Here is an 18687-nt window from a genome sequence, read left to right on the forward strand (position 1 = left end):
GGGGAATACCGGCGACTACACAGTTTTTATGAACACTACCCCGGTTACCCAAGCCGGGGCAAGTGCAGTAAATTTTACGAACACTACCCCAGTTACCCAAGCTGGGGCAAGTGCAGTAAATAATCGCTCACTGGGATTCACCGATACCCAGTTAGAGAGACAACGAACGAGGCTCCCCCGCCAAACACTCGATGAAGTTAAAGCGTGGGCGGAAGCACGTCAAAAAGAATTCCAAGCTGAGTTGGATGAACGCTTACGTTTACTCCAACAGGCTGATGAATTCGTAGAGTACTTTGACGATGATTCGAAGGAATCCGATAGTGACGCAAACCCTCGTCATAGGGCGAAAGGGAAGCGTAAGGAAACGGACTCCCAACCGAGAAGGCGTTTTGGAGAAACCTTCAAACCAAAAAACGCAGGTGGAAACCCACGTGACTTCTCCAAAACATTTACACCAACTGCTGCAAAGGCGGGAACGTCCAAATTTGCAAGGGACATTGCGGAAGCAATCGTCCCGAAAAGTGCCAAACAGATGTCCAACATCGGCACTTACGATGGTATATCTGATCCAGACGATCATTTGAACAGGTTCATAGCGGGGGCAACCGTCAGTAGTTGGACGGAACCTACGTGGTGTTACATGTTCCAAATGACGCTTGTTGGGGCAGCTAGAGCGTGGTTCGATCGTCTACCGGTCCACCACATCTACGATTGGGAAGACTTCCAGCAGAAATTTAGCCAACACTTCAGCCAACAAAGAAAGTATACCGAAGAGCAATGGACAATCCTCAAATGCATTCGAGAGGAAGATGAATCTTTGCCAGACTTCATCACTCGCTTCAACTCAAAGAAGCTAAGTCTGGGTAATATTAGCGAAGATCTTGTTCGCGCTGCTTTTATCCAGGGCGCGAACGACCCAGAGCTCGTCCGCACCTTAACGGGTAAAGATGGCATGCCATCCACATGGGATGCCATCATGACAGCAGCTAAACGCTTTGCGGAAACGGAGAAGCAACTGGGTAGAGATCTCCCCCAGAGCACAAACCTCTACACCCAGAAAACAAGAGAAGACAACGTCCTTACCGCCCGACTAAACAAAAAGCGGAAGCTAGGCATTTGGCAGTCAAGGGTAAACTTTGACACCTCATCCGGCTTGCAACATCGGTTAGGCGGAAGGGATAACGTAAAGTCGAACCAGAACTCCAGATGGACGCCACTCACCAAAAGCGTCACCGAGATATTCGCCACTGAGGAGCTCCCATGGCCAAAGGCTCCAATAATCCGACATCGTCACAATGCTGATCGGAGCAAATACTGTGACTTTCACAGGACAAAAGGCCACAACACTGAAGAATGCACAGACGTAAAGGACATCGTCGAAGCATTTGTCAGAGATGGGACGCTCGCACACCTCGTGGCGTAACGAACGCTGAGCAGGCTGATGCGTGTAGAACCCCAGTTGGGGAAAACACGAATAAAATTGCAGCTTCAATGTTGGAGACTACATACTGCCTAAACAACGAGATCCCGAACCAGGTGCATATCGGCTCGATGGCACTCCCATCCCAACAACATGGAAGGGAGCTCAATTACACAGTTTGCATGTAGATCAATTCCAAATTTGTAAAGGACCAGAGCCACTTCTAATGGAAATGATTCTCCTTAGAACATCGATGCTGATGATTTTACATTTATACTTATGAACTTTCCAGACGGATATGCCGGTCTTCACCGCATACATAAGTGTGAAAGAAAGCCGTTGCGTGGGGAATGCGGCAAAACCCGCATAAACCCAAAAAACGGCAAACCTTCACGCAGGTCAGTTAAATGTAAAGTTCAGTCATCCCACTAAATGAAAGTGCCGGTCTATCCGCACGAATCATGATAGAGGAAACTGAACACTAACCTATTAACAACCGCGCGTCGAACGGTTAATTTATTCAACACTGATATGCCGGTATTCACCGCATAATTACGTGGAAAGTCGTTGCGTGGGGAAGGCGGCAAAACCCGCATAAACCCAAAAAATGGCAAACCTTCGCGCAGGTCAGGCATAGGTAAACTTTGGTCATCCCACTAAATGAAAGTGTCGGTCCTAACCGCACAAATCATGATAGAGTAAACCGAACTAACCAATTGACAACCGCGCGTCGAACGGTTAACTTATTCAAAATACTTAGAAAATTTCTAACAGAAGGATGAGGAAAACCTCCACGCAGGTCAGATGTAGGCAAAGTTTAGCCATCCTACTAAGTGCAAGTGACGATCTTACCCGCACAATCACGAACGAGGAAGCAAAACTTCAACCTATTATCTACCACGTTCAAATGTTAACTTATTCTAAACACTTAAAAAATTTCAAAGGAAAAGATGAGGAAAACTTCCACGCAGGTCAGATATAGGTAAAGTTTAGCCATCCTACTAAGTGCAAGTGACGGTCTTATCCGCACAATCATGAAAGAGGACGCAAAACTTTAACTTATTATCTACCACGTTGAAAAGTTAACTTATCTAAGTACAAAAGAAATTGCTAAGTTAAATCAGAATATGCGTGAAATAAACAAGGCAAGGGATTGGCAAATAATCTTTATTCCATCGAAATTCATATATTACAAAGATTGCTGGGTACATACCCGCATACAAAAGAAGCTATACAAAAATAAAAATCTACTCTAATGGTGGAAAGGGATCTTCAGGATCAAGATTCAGGACCACTTCCACTTGGACCAGCACCATCAGTAGAGCGTGGCGGTTCAAGGAAAGCTTTAAGGATAGCTAGCCCATCATCAGCAGCAGCAACTTCGTTCACCTTCTCCACCACCGGATGCGGGAAGGCGGCATACTGATTCACTACTTGGTCATATACAGCTTCAGTATCAACATCATATAAAGGGAAGTTGGAAGGCGGGATGCCTTTCTCAACGAACCCTAGACCAAGCAGGAAGCCGGCCTTTTCCCCATCCTCGTGAGAAGCGTTGAGGGCTGCGCTCATGGCATCGTCGTATGATGTGTCCGTGAAGACTCGATGCACAACCTACAAGAAAAAATACAAGTATCAAAACCTTTTCTATTTACAAAGAAAAGCGTGAAGACATTAGGAAGCTAAGCTTACCTGCGACAACTCTTCTCGAAGAAGCCATTCCTTGGTAACCAGAGCCTCCTGGAGGGCAGCTTGAGCTTGGTTACGGGCGCGTTCGGCTTCACTTTTGTTGAGGTTGGCAAGCAACACTTCTTTAGCCGCAGCCTCTTCAACGCCCTTTAGCTTCCGCTCAGTATGGTCAAGCACCCCCCTCTGGTCCAAGATCTCTTGGAGCTTCTTGGCGTCTTCCATCGCCAAGGCATCATGAGCCTGTTGGAGCGCCTCTAGTTTGGCTTTAAGTTCCTCATTCTCGAGGCGTAGAGGCTCAGCAACAGCTTCAGCCTTGGTGGCCCTCTCGGTTGCGTTCCGTGCAGTTTCCTTAGCCAGCCGAAGCTGTTCGTTAACAGCTTGGGCAGCCTTGGAACGGGCCTCGAGCCGGGCCTGAACTTCAACCTCGAGGGCCTTGAAGGCCTTCTCCTTTTCCGCAGCCACTGCGGCAAGCCTCTTGTTCTCCTCCCGGACAGCCCGCGCCTGAGCTACTTCTTGAATACGAGCTGCTTTTAACTTGTCGTTTTCACGACGGAGCAGCTCGACGCGCGGCTGCATCCGGGCCAGGAGAATCCGAAGCTCGTTGGTTAGCCTACCCTCCTGGTAGCTAGCCATTGCTTCCCCCAACGCACCACTGGGAGCTGCGTGACGAGCCCACTCCACGCACTCCACAGGCGTGCGAAGGGTTGTTCCTCGGCGGATGTTCCATCGTGGAACATACACTTCATTGGAATCCGACACTGCAAAAAACAAAAAGCAGTTAGGAAAAGATGATATATAAAAAAAAAATGACCAAAAGAACCCTACGCACCTGTAGGGTCGACAACAGGCCGATAGCCGCCAAACCTATCACCTGAACCCAAGGGGAATCCATCCAAGAGGTCAGGCAGATGGGAAGGAGGCAGAGGTTGGCGAGAAGCCCCAAGCATACCTGAAGGATCGGCTGTAGCTGCCGACGTCGGAGGCATGGAGGCCGCCGCGGTAGAAACCAACGGAGGTGAGCTCACCGGAGGTGAACTCACAACCGTGGTCGCCGCTGCGGAAGTACCCGCAGAAATAGTCACCGCCGGCTCAGTGAAAGATTCAGTAAATATGGCACTGACAGCCGGCGGAGATGTCATCACAGTTGGAACAGTTGGCTCAACTGGGTGAGCAACTGAACCAACAACTTGTGACACCCCGACCGATGGCGGATTATACATCGGGGCGCCACGTATTGTTTCATTACTCGTGACACTATTTGGGTGTCAATATTTAATAAATACATTTTCACTGCGCACGCGCAGAACACGAATCGTAAAGTAACATAAATCATATCATAACTTAAAATATTCAAATAACATAATTTGTCTTGTTACATTTTAATCTAGGTCCAAAAAAAAAAAGAAAACATCCTACGTGTCCTTGAAATTCCCAAAAGCAGCTACAGCAAACCTGAACATGTGTTAAAATAAAACGTCAACACTTGCGTGTCGGTGAGAAATCAAGTTTAATAGATATAAATAGATAATAACAAACACTGCGCGCAACATGTGCTTAACTGGGGTTTAACATAGGGTGTAATCAGATTGTGATCAAGCCTAAATAGATCATAGCTCATAGTTCAATCCGTGCTCCCAATCGAGCACAAAAACAAATAATCATACGTGCATGTGTAAACAAAACAAGAAAACCGTAAACGATAGGTCTCCCGTGTTCATCTAATGGATCCATGAAAACTTCGGAATAGGCCGAACAAAGCGGTTAATGATTCACACATACAAATAAACAGCCAAGTAAACGTCCATAACACATGGGGTTTTGCGCACATAAATTTCATAAACAAGTTTAAGACTCAAGTTGTACGAACACATGAACATCCCAAAACGTTAAAAATAAAAGGGGATTAGGTACGAGATTACTCACCTGAAAAAGGTGTGTTGAAAGATAATGCAAGAACCAACTTTTAAACAAGCACAAGTTAACCTATAAATAAGAGGTTATTGGTTTAACGATTGGTTTTTATGTCTTGAATATATGCAGTAAGTATCGATTTTTGTTAGTTAAACAAACAAAATATATATATTTATTTTTACCGAGATTCTGGGCAGAACAGAAGAGAAGACGGAGGCAAAGAGAGGAGTTGCAGAGGAACTACGACAGAGAGCAAAAGGGAGAGAGATTTGGGGAGTGTTTAAGTGTAGTGTGTGTAGTGTTAATAAACAAGAAATTAGTTTAATTTATAGGAAAACCCAAGGGAACACAATCCCTTGAAAGGGGAAAAGATCTTATCAAATCAAGCAAAAGATATTAAAAAGTACAAGAAACCAAAAGCAAAAGATATCAAAAGATATGCCGGCAGCTGCAGGGGATGGGGAAAAGCAGACAGGTTACAGATCAAAGCATGGTAGGTGTCAGATAAAACACTGTTCAAGACATGCAAAAGAAGATTTCAAAAGATTATGTCAGTCACTTTTTCTGTCAACCAATAGGATTGGTGCGCATGCTGCGCCGAAAGTGGCTTTTCGGACAGATGTCGGAACTGACCTACAGTGCTCAAACAAAAGATAAGATATTCCAAAAGCATACAGGCTGACCTAAACTGAAGAAAAGACTTAAGGTCTAGCGCGAGAAGACTCGAGCGCTGCGCGCGAGGGCGAAGGCAGACAGAGAACAATCCTTAGCGCGCCGCGGGAAGAACTACAATTCTTAGCGCGCCGCGGGAAGAACTACCATTCTTAGCGCGCCGCGGGAAGAACTACAATCCTTTGCGCGTCGCGGGAATAGTTCGCCTCGCGTATCGCAGGAACAGCTGGTCTTCACGCAGGCTTCCTTGTAAGGAGTCTGGCGCGTGGAGCTGCGCAGACATCCTTAGGCGGGAAGAACCAAATGACAAGCAAAGAGTTGAGAGAAAAAGGGGGTTTCAGGCTCAAGGGTTAAGCAAAGGGGCGGGACGGCGACAAGAGAGAAAAGGGGCGGGACGGCGACAAGAGAGAAAAAGGGGCGGGACGGCGGAAAGGAAATCATTATTATTAGTAAGTAATATAAAAATATATATATATATAATTTATTTAATGTTAAATTTACAAAGATTAATAATCAAATTTTAAATCATAAAAAGAATCGGATTCGAAAACGGGTACCTGGGTCGGGTCGGATTGGGCAGTTGTCACACAACTGAAGCAGGCACAGCCGCCTGGGTCATCGCCTCAGGTAGGTTGACCAAGCCTACCGTCATGGGTCCGGAGGTGCTCCTCCCCGCTCCACCCTGGAATTCGGTAGCATCCACGCCTGCACAAAGAAGATATAAGTATAATGGCGGAAAGATATGAAGTTAAAAAGTAAAGTTTGTACTTACGGGTTTTCTTGAGCCTAAAAGTGCGAACAGGCGGGGACGAACCCGATGGAGCCGGCCTCTTCACGCCGCTCACCGTCGTTGTCCTGGGCTGCTCTGAGGTGACGGTCGTCTCAGCCTCAGGAGCAGTGGTCTTATCATCACCAGGGTTCCCCGCCACCTCCTCGCTTTCGGTCTCTGAATCAGACCGATGCACCGGATCGGCAGTGGAGGCAACCTTCGCCTTCCCCTTCCCGCCGGCAGCCTTCTTTTTCCGCACAAACGGAGGACCATCTGCGGATTCCTCATCAGAACACAAGATTAGAGGAATTCCAGCAGAGGTTTCAGCATTGAAAGGTCGAGGATTGAATAACTCCTTACCTGGCCGCCTGGCGCTCAGGATCTCGTGGCCTGGCGGGTAGACCGATCTACGATCTACGATCTACGTGGGGCTCCACGCCCAGAATGAGGCACACCCACTCAAAGTGGAGGATCTTGGCGATCGCCATCGGGTGTACCTCCGTCAGATGCACGCCGTGCCTCTCCAAGACACGGTATACAAACTTCGTCAATAGGAACCTGAGATTCCCATAAACGAAGAATGCAGCGTACACCCCTATCTTGCCCTTGGGGGCATCGTACACCGTCTGGTGTGGCTCCGGAAACTCAGGCTCGAACGACTCGATCATGAACTTCCGGACGACGTACCGATAGAGGTCGGCCGGAAGAGCACACTGGCATTCGCCAGCAGTGCTCTTATCGTCTTTATCAGACGTAGACGTCGGGATCTCGACGTGCACGTCAGATTCTTCGGCAGCAGCTTCAAAATTGTGAGTAGAAGACATGGTTTGGAGGTAAAGAAGAGTGATTTCAGGAGAATGTTTGGCAGAAAGTATTCGCCGGAAATCGTTTACAAGAAGAGAAGAGTGAGTGTGAATTACAAAAGACCCTCTCCCCCTTTATATACTCATCGCAATTAATGCGATGAATTTAATGCGGAAGAGAGAGAAATCGCAGGTGCAATGAAACTATGACACGTGGCAATGAGCAAGCTGGCAACAGCTGTTGAAAGGACGCGTGCCATTAATTTCGCGGCCACGCGCCCGAAAAATCGCGCCCACGCGCCTAAAAAAGCGCCTGGAATGACCATATACTGTCACGTCGTCATAACTTCCTGCACGTCCTGACACTGTCAGAAGAAACCGTCGGACGACGTTTCAACAGTTTGGACTGTTCTTATCCTTTCACCAACTCTTCGAATTTCAAAATTTCAAAAAGATTCAAAAGTAAGAGGGAAAATACCCCTTACCTTGGCAACCAAGTAACTATAAGACAGGTGCGAGTACAGTGTTAAGACAAAACCCTTCACATACTTAGCACCTGCAGGGAATTGAAGCCAAGAATACCTCGGCGACCAAGTAACTATAAGACGGGTGCGGGTACAGTGTTAAGGCAAAACCCTTCACATACTTAGCACCCGCAGGGAATTGACGCCAGGAATACCTTGGAAGTAAAGTAACCGTAAGACGAGTGCGGGTACAGTGTCAAGGCAAAACCCTTCACATACCTAGCGCTCCGCAGGGAATTGAAACCAAGAAGGATCTTCTGGGCCATGCTTGCGGAAACGGGAATAACATCCCCGCATAGCGTAAACGTCGAGAACTATATTGTTTCAAACTCCAAGATGGAATTGGTGGTTTTAACATAATTGATCACTATATTCAAAACTACCAAAACCTCATGGAGAATCCACACAAGTGGGACTCAACGCTCCCGACTTGCGAGGAGGTTACAGACCTACCCGCATCATACCCAAAGATCAAGCAGGAAAGTCGGGAATTTCTGCAAGTGACATTAGGACTTCCGCGGGAAGAATCCCCATGGAAAACCTTAAAACTAAACCCTTTTCAAAAACCCTTTGCTTAAGTCCAAAAGTTCACCTCACTTATTAAACATTCATGAGAAGAACATTGGACTGGGGGGACTTGAAGAGGTAGGTCCCGGCAGAGCCCAGTTGGACCCGCAGGACTCACCTTGAAGAGAGACGTCTGCGCAGAAACCAACTGGATCCGCAGGACCCTCCATGCTCAGAGACGTGAAGTCCTTACGCGCAGTACGCAAGCTGTTCCCGCAGGAAATGCCTCCCAATGGCGAAGTACTCCGCCTGTTCCCGCAGCTGCGGATACAAGCCATCAGGGAAGGCCACCCGCGCAGCAAGGCTACACGCACAAGGCACTTAGCTCTCAAAATAATTCAGTAGTCACCTGAAGGAATGAGCAAAGCCGGGAACAATCCCGCACAAAGGCGGGAGGGGGAATACTCCCGCCCAAATGAGCCAGTCCGTACGATACTGGAGGATCTTTTGTACTGTACCTGACGAGGTATGGGCAAAAGATCTGACCAGAGATACGACAGCTCATTGACAACAGTATGGCGAGCAGCATGCTCTTGTACTGTATGTCACTATTAGCCGCTGCCTACTCACCAACTCCTGTCATACCACGTGCATAGCCTGCAGTTGGTGGAAAAGGAATAGTACACAGCAGGCCTGGTCACTGTCAGCCGCTGCCTACCCACCAACTACCAGCATGGCACGTGCGTAGGCCACAGTTGGTAGAACAGGAATACTATTCAGCCGGCTATACCCTCTTGGAAACCTACCTTCGGCTATAAATACCCCAAATGGTATGATCATCTCATCTTATCTTGTATCTTACATCTTATACCTGATATCTGCTCTAGCAATCTCTTAATATACACTTATATTCAAGAGCAATCTAGTCTGATTCTCACGCCGGAGGGTGGTCACAAGGAGGTACCCCCCCTTCTCAGTGACGAGCTCACGGTGTCTGTTTTGCAGGTTATCAGAAGAACCATCTTTGCCGGATCTAACCCCTCGTGGGAAACATCTATTTAACCCCCAGATTATCCGTAATCTGCCCGGGGTCCATTAGTGTTTCTTCAGTCACGTTTATTACAGTATTGACATTGAGACACTGTTGGTAAACTTGAGTGTTAAAATCCAAAAGATAAATTCATAAAATATTCGACGTTAATTTTGTCGGTAAATCCGGATGGTGGTAATACCAAGTGTTGTCGGTCCCGGGCATTGAGGCGGCAAGTCAACACAAATTTGGTCGGTTTCGGTTACTTTTATTACGGTAACAGAGCTCAATAGGGAAAAACTATAAAAATTGAGGTGTACCAATGGAGTGGCATTGGTAAAATTCGAACGTTGTCGCCCCAAGCGTTGAAGCTGTGAGTTTACGGAAATTCGTTTAGTTTCCGTTATATTTGTTACAATACCAGAACTAAAATTTATGGGATTTGTAACACTATCAACATTGTGTTGGGTGATGGGTCAAGATTGTTGGACATACAAGGATGCGTGTGGTAGACGCGGTGTGAAGAAGATCGTGACTTTTCATGGCTGTAGACATGTGAGAGTTGGTATTCTTATTCAGTTGTTATATCGGGTGTCGGTATTGTTATGGATATGTAAAGAACCGAATCGATATTGGCCAAATGTATGTTGGATAAAGCGGGGCATCCTAACTTACACTATATGGCAACGTAATGAATGATGCTCATAGGTTACACCGTTAGTACCTATTGTAAACTTACTCTAGTGGAAAAGCAATTTTGTGTGGTTTTAATAAATTATTAAGTGACATCGTATCAGTCTCTAAATTCTTACTATTCATCGAAAACTTCATTTCTCAGCTACACATGTATCACGCTTGTAAGAATGCATGACTCATGAACTCTCCTCTTTCTCTCTCTCTCATATTTATTGTTTTTACTGTCATGAGGGATTAAAATGGTGCCACTGTGATCGAATAAAATAAAATAATTTATATTTTAATAATCTAAATTACAACCCATTGACTCATAATAGCTATACGACAATGTAATGAATGGCGTTCCTAAGTTATACCGTTATTGCCTTTTGTGTTTATTCCTATTTCGCAACGAATGTGAAAGTTCAAAATCATGAGTGTCTTTAATCACATTGCCGATTGCAATCGGCCAATTAGTCACAGTTTGTTTGATAATATTCAATTGGTCTAAAAAAACATGTTCTATTTAAGATATAATACATTCGTTTGGGATGTCTTGGCTCCTAGAAACACATCACATTGTTGTTGTATGACTATAAATACTTAGTAAATGATGTATAATTGTAGTTGGTTGAATTATTGCTTTATTCGTTCTTAGCACATGAACTATAGGTTATAAATTAATGCCGATTTCCAAGTGTAGAAGGATCGTAAAAATTACGGTGTTGTATAGGGACAAACTTGTATAAATGAACTGAGAAAGTTGGGTTTTTTTTTCGTTTTGATTTACTTGTAATTTGATGAATTGTAATTGGGTGTTTTGTTATATCTAGTCTAGTCTCTTACTAGTAGTCATAAAAAAATAAAAAATATCTAGCATGCTTCTTAACGTGGGATTAATGTGTTTTGTAATAAAACTATGGAAATCATGCTTGGAATTTTTTTTATTTGACATGCTTAAAGATAAAAAATAGAAGTTGTAACGTAACATAAAGAAGTAAAAACAATATGACTTAGTAATATATGTATAAAATGACGTGACTTAATATGAAGAAATATTTGTAAAGTTGGTGGCTGTTGTGACAGAAGATTTCGTCGTAAGCAATAATGATTACTGGCAGTGTTGTGGTGGCAATGACGACTAGAAGATGATAAAAATAATGACGAGAATTGCGGATCTTCATATGAGCCAAAATTGCAAGCGAGCCCTCTAATTAATGCATGAAGGTCCCCCCCCCCCCCCCCCCCCCTTTTTCCGCTAGGTGTGATGAACTTATGTAGCTAAGAAGCGAAGCCGGCACTACTTGTGCTTTTGATAAGATGAAATGCTGCAAAACAACACTCATATGATTAAACTTACAAAGTAACCACAAACAACAATTGATCAAGTGATTCTAAAGACATTCACATTTCATAACGTGTTGGATCATAGTCATCAGTAAATATCATCAACAAATAAGCTCTCTATGTGTATAGATGAGTTATAATTTATTGTTTGTATGAGTCAAATAATATTGTAGGGGTATGGTACTAAACCCGGTTTTACGACCCTAAATTTATTATGTTTGGCTTATTTTATTATATGGACTAATACAATGTTATTGGGCTGAGGGGGTTTTGTGGAGGTAACCCTAACTGGGCTAGGCCCATTAGGGTACCATGATGGTGGCCATGAGGCTCTCTATATAAGGAGGTCTCCACCTCCTTGTTAGAGGGTCATGCTCAATAAGAGCCACCACCCTATTTTTGTGTCTGTAAACAAGAGATCCTCAGGATTTCTTAGCAGTCACCTCCACACCCCCGAAAAGCCATTGCAGGTCTCAAGCAATCGAAGAAGAAGATCAAGTCGTGGTTCGTTCATCTCGAAATCCGTGGAAACATCGTCATGGATCAGGTCAGATTCATTTCATGCTTCGACATTGGCGCCATCCGTGGGACGGCAACGAACTACCCTTCGATTTTCGTCTCGGCTGTCAGATCTCTCCCAGGAAAAACCCAGATCTGGAAGTTTACAGAAAAAGGCTTCAAGGCTTGTTCTATTAAAGCTCAAAAAGATCCATAGATCTAAAAGAGGCTTCCAGATCTGTGCAAAAAAGAAACTACCTGATTCGGATGATCAAGCCTCCGGATCTGTGATGGTTTTAAATTCTCTCCGCTACGAGCTTCAGATCTAGATCTAGATTACAGACCTGGATTTTAGGTTTAAAATTACAGATCTCTCAAATTGTAGATCCAAAAATTACCAGACTTCCGCCGCCATGCACGCGCGCTCGCGGATTCTCACTCCGCAGCCATGCATGTGCCACCACGGGAACCACCATGTGGGTTTCGCGCAAAAGACCTCCACCATGTGGGTTTTGCGCAGAAGACTGCCACCACGCATGCTCGCCGGCGGGTCACCATTCCGCCGACATGCGTGAGCGCAACTCTCCGCCATGCACGCGCGCCCGTGAGTCACCACCCCGTCACCGTGCATGCGCACATAAGGCCAAGCGCCAAACTTAAAGGTTGGGAATCCTCATAAACCCATAAGGCCAAGCGCCAAACTTAAAGGTTGGGAATCCTCATAAACCCATAAGGCCACGCGCCAAACTTAAAGGTTGGGAATCCTCATAAACCCATAAGGCCACGCGCTAAACTTAAAGGTTGGGAATCCTCATAAACCCATAAGGCCAAGCGCCAAACTTAAAGGTTGGGAATCCTCATAAACCCATAAGGCCAAGCGCCAAGCTTAAAGGTTGGGAATCCTCATAAACCCATAAGGCCACGCGCCAAACTTAAAGGTTGGGAATCCTCATAAACCCATAAGGCCAAGCGCCAAGCTTAAAGGTTGGAAATCCTCATAAACCCATAAGGCCACGCGCCAAGCTTAAAGGTTGGGAATCCTCATAAACCCATAAGGCCAAGCGCCAAGCTTAAAGGTTGGGAATCCTCATAAACCCATAAGGCCACGCGCCAAACTTAAAGGTCGGGAATCCTCATAAACCCATAAGGCCAAGCGCCAAACTTAAAGGTTGGGAATCCTCATAAACCCATAAGGCCAAGCGCCAAACTTAAAGGTTGGGAATCCTCATAAACCCGTAAGGCCACGCGCCAAACTTCAAGGTTGGGAATCCTCATAAACCCATAAGGCCATGCGCCAAACTTAAAGGTTGGGAATCCTCATAAACCCATAAGGCCACGCGCCAAACTTAAAGGTTGGGAATCCTCATAAACCCATAAGGCCACGCGCCAAACTTAAAGGTTGGGAATCCTCATAAACCCATAAGGCCACGCGCCAAACTTAAAGGTTGGGAATCCTCAAACCCATAAGGCCATGCGCCAAACTTAAAGGTTGGGAATCCTCATAAACCCATACGGCTTTGCGCCGAATACAAGACCGAACGCGGCTCCGCTCCGCTCAACACGCCGTCATTAAACCTATTAACACAAGCCCCCGCGGGTCAACCATTCTAGCGCCAAGCCACGTCACACGCGCGCCACCGCGGGTCAACCATTCCGCCATTCTACATGCGCACCGCCATGATGCTTGAGCGCAGTCGCATATCACATGCTCATGCACCACTTATGCTCACGCATCACATATGCTCACGCATATTACATATGCTTACGCATCACATGCTCACGCATATCACATCAGCGCACGCAACATCTGCGCATGGCGCATGACACAGCCTGTGCGCAAGCGCATGAAACATCTGCGCATGACACACAGTCTACGCGCACGAGCATGCAACATCTGCGCGTGGCGCATGACACAAAGCCAAAGCCTATGCTCAAGCGCATCTGCGCATGACACAAAGCCAAAACCTATGCGCAAGCGACACAACAAATGAGAATAGTCTAATCCCAAATCAGGATAAGGACAACTTTATTTGGCAGCAATGAACTAGGGGACTATCGTGGTATACCACCACTACATTATCGCGATGGAAGACATCCGAATCTTAGGGCGGGAGCCTAACAATATCCCAAATGGCCACGCGCTAATTTGATATGTTTTTGCAGGTTCGGCTACGAGTCGCACAAGCACATATGACATTATTATTATCTGGCCGATTGCGCCTCCATTATTATTTTGAAAACAAGCTGGGATAGTCATCCTGCGTAGAAGAGGCCCTTGTGGGCCAGTCATTATCGTCATATTATAGCTCATAAGCCGCAACATGCGCAAGCTTCATTATTTTTATAGCTCGTAAGTCGCCTCGCGCGCAAGCTTCATTATTCTTATAGCTCGTAAGCTACCTCGCGCGCAAACTATTAAGCATCATTATCGAGATGCGCGCTCTATCTTTTATCAGGCCTCGCGCCACTATCATAAGTCGACACTGCGCGCAAGCTTCATTATTTTATAGCTCGTAAGTCGCCTCGCGCGCAAGCTTCATTATTCTTATAGCTCGTAAGCTACCTCGCGCGCAAACTATTAAGCATCATTATCGAGATGCGCGCTCTATCTTTTATCAGGCCTCGCGCCACTATCGTAAGTCGACACTGCGCGCAAGCTTCATTATTTTATAGCTCGTAAGTCACCTCGCGCGCAAGCTTCATTATTCTTATAGCTCGTAAGCTGCCTCGGGCGCAAACTATTAAGCATCATTATCGAGATGCGCGCTCTATCTTTTATCAGGCCTCGCGCCACTATCGTAAGTCGACACTGCGCGCAAGCTTCATTATTTTATAGCTCGTAAGTCGCCTCGCGCGCAAGCTTCATTATTTTATAGCTCGTAAGTCGCCTCGCGCGCAAACTATTAAGCATCATTATCGAGGTGCGCGCTCTATCTTTTATCAGGCATCGCGCCACTATCGTAAGTCGACATTGCGCGCAAGCTTCATTATTTTATAGCTCGTAAGTCGCCTCGCGCGCAAGCTTCATTATTTTTATAGCTCGTAAGTCACCTCGCGCGCAAGCTTCATTATTCTTATAGCTCGTAAGCTGCCTCGGGCGCAAACTATTAAGCATCATTAGCGAGATGCGCGCTCTATCTTTTATCAGGCCTCGCGCCACTATTGTTATGATGCGTGCTATATCTTATTCATGCCAGTGCAGCATCATTATCATAAAGATCACAACATGTCACCATCATGGAGAAAACCTCCCAAAACTCGAAGACAATAAAGACAAGGCCGAAGAAAAGGGAAAAAAAACCGCCTCATGTCCTAACACACCTTATAAAGTCCAGCGCTCCACCTAAACGCTTGCACGCCTAGGAGCAACACTGGACTTGGGGGGCTTGTAGGGGTATGGTACTAAACCCGGTTTTACGACCCTAAATTTATTATGTTTGGCTTATTTTATTATATGGACTAATACAATGTTATTGGGCTGAGTGGGTTTTGTGGAGGTAACCCTAACTGGGCTAGGCCCATTAGGGTACCATGATGGTGGCCATGAGGCTCTCTATATAAGGAGGTCTCCACCTCCTTGTTAGAGGGTCATGCTCAATAAGAGCCACCACCCTATTTTTGTGTCTGTAAACAAGAGATCCTCAGGATTTCTTAGCAGTCACCTCCACACCCCCGAAAAGCCATTGCAGGTCTCAAGCAATCGAAGAAGAAGATCAAGTCGTGGTTCGTTCATCTCGAAATCCGTGGAAACATCGTCATGGATCGGGTCAGATTCATTTCATACTTCGACAAATATCAATAAAAAGGATATACATGAATTATATTGCATCTATATTAAATTTTGAAACAGCCTTGTTTGCGCTGTGCATATAATGTATATATGTGTAGGCCTTCGGGAGGCAAAAATGAAATTTCACTAATTTTGACGTTATTTTACTAATTTCGCAAAAATAACGTTAAAAGTGGCGGGAGGTTAATTAGGCATCACGTGATGGCGTCGATAGCCGAAAGACAAGGGTGCATACTGGTTGAGTGTTATGTGCCTTATGTTCAAGGCTTGATGGAAAACTGCTATCGAGCCAGGGATCTCACCGGAAAAGTCTTTCTATTCCTATTCCTACATGGTAGAGGTAAGGCTGCTTACATCTTATCCTCCTCAGAAGCTCAGACCCTCCCATATCCTTGCTATTGATACGATTTACCAAGTAAGATTATTATGATATATTAAATTTTGTTGTATGATCGTACATTGTCGATACAGAAAGTTAGCATGTGAGTAGTTATTTGTGCACAACATGACTTTTAGAGTTTTAGTTGACATTGATAGGAATAAAGTTGGATATGATGGTTGTTTCAAAGTAACTTAACAACTTTTGATGTGTTAAGTGGCACCAAACAAAATTATCATTATCATATCATTGGTTTTATATTGAATGAAACTCATGTAACTCAATATGCAACAAATCAAGACACATCAAGCAATTGAGCATGGGTCGATCAATCTAGACCCATAGGTAGTATACTAGTATGGTCTCTCCTTCCATATATTAGTAAAAAGTTTGTTTTCCTGATGTAAGGTTAAATAAATGAAGATGAGCTCATAAGATTGATACATAAAACCATAAAAATAGACACCTTAATTCACATCCATTACATTTTCAGTATTTCGAAAATTGGACCTTGATAGTTCAACAAGTCAACTAACTGATTGGGTGGAGAAAATAAGAGAAGGTCGATCGATGGTTTGTCATTCTTTTTTAACAGGTTTTCCACTAGGTTTATCTGGTTTATTCAAAACTAGTTTAGTAATCTAACAAGCAACACCAACTCTTCATAATATAATCGGTGATACTTTTCAAAATGTCTTGGGAAAAGTTTATTTAATAGTAATCAAGTTTTTAAAGTATTTTAATAAAGTTATTGAAAGAAATTTTTTTTAATTTCTGAATGCACTTAACTTTACCAACTTTACCAGATGCTTTAACTTAATGGATTTTTTATAAATGTTTAAAATTTTAAATTAAGTTACTTGAAAAAGAGTTTTAGTTATTATATAGCGTAGTACAAAAAATTCATTAAATAATAACCAAGGTTCATTATTGCTTTATTTAAATCAAAGAGCCAATGATCATTGGCCTATGTGGTTAAGTGTGACACCCAGATACTTCAATTTAAAAATGAGAATGTTTAGGAAGTCTCACATATGACAAAAAAAATAGAATGTTTCAGGTTGGGTGACTTTTTTTTCACAATCTCATTTATAGTGGGTTTCCTTTTGTGGATGAAATGAATATGATTGAGTAGGTCAGTGGTTTGTTACTCTGTTAGGGATCCAAATGACCGTTTTTATAAGTAAAGTGAGAAAAAGGAAACACTAATTAGTTAACTAATATTTATACATGTTCATTTGCTTTTTCTTTTTAATAAAACGGTAAAACAGTTATAAAAAAAATCGTAAGATGTAGTAAATGAAAGTTATATAACTTTAGAATAACATAAAAAATATTAACTGACTTTAGCCGAACATTTAAAAAAACTTTATACAATTATATGAATACCCACTATTTATATTGCGTTAAAGAGAGACCATATAATGTTTATATGTTATGATCATCAAAACTTATTTATTTATTATTGATAGTATACTTCAACATTTTCCTATTTGACAACTAAATGTATTTTATTGGGTTCCATGTCAATTAGTATTTTCAATTTTAATCTAGAAGACTATCAGACATGTGTGAGATTAATTAATTAACTATATTTGTTTAACTTGTACGATATATGAATTAAAAAGATTAGCCAAGTAGGGGCAATTAAAAAAAAGAAAAAAAAAGAAGCTATTAAGCTAATGGTATAAAAGGCAATAATCATTTATTTTCAGTAGGTCTCAAAATCCAATTGAAGTTATTATATCGCTTTGAATTACCAAAAAAATCATAATTTATTTGTAATCATAACAACCTTATAAGCTATAACAAATTCAACTAACTAGTGGCTGCCGTTGATATATATTTGTATAATATAAAAACAATATTTTAATAAACGACAATCAAAATCCAAATGCAAACGAGTGTCATATAGATGTATGTGATTGTGATACCTAATTTTTGTAATTTACATTTATAGAGAGATCATCAAATGAAAAATTTTAAACATTTGCATGTGAAATGCAGGAACGTACTCATATAGTAGGTTGTTTAATGAGCAAGCCGAGTCAAGTTCATCTCAAGCTTGGTTTTGAAGTTAAATGAGTTTAATTTGATGTATTTGAGAGCTTTATAAAAAACTAATATAAACTCGCTTATATTAAATTTAATTCTTTTTCAAATATGTTAGTAAAAACTTTGAGAGTGGTCTTTAGTAGAATTCTAGATCATATTATATGGACCTTTTGTATAAATTGAATTGGATTTTAACTTATAAACATTAAAACTAAGCTTAAGTTAAATGAGCAAGCTATAATTGCTCAGGTCGCTCGAGCTTGTATCATTTACAAATTTAGTCAGCTTATTTTGGTATGTTTATAACGAAGCGATTTCAAACGTGTTTATTAGTGAGCCACGAGCATTTTGAAAAACCCTTATACTATGTCCTTAGAGTTTTTTTTGTTTTTATTTTTTAGTGTTATTTAAATTCAAAATTCATACGTACAATATATTATATAAGAAATATCATTTTGTATTCTTTTTAACTTAATAATATTGTTTGTCCGGTTGATGATAGACTGTCGCTATCTAGTCAAAAACAATTAAAATTCAGTGTCCTAATCACCTAAGCAAGCTAGGGTAAATAGGGTGTCGAACCATAAGGAGTATGTGGTCAGTGTGCAGTGAAAATGA

This window comes from Bidens hawaiensis, unplaced genomic scaffold, assembly GCF_021521415.1.
Source record: "Bidens hawaiensis isolate Kalapana, Puna unplaced genomic scaffold, B.hawaiensis_p1.1 tig00012786_1, whole genome shotgun sequence".
Lineage (NCBI taxonomy): Eukaryota > Viridiplantae > Streptophyta > Magnoliopsida > Asterales > Asteraceae > Bidens > Bidens hawaiensis.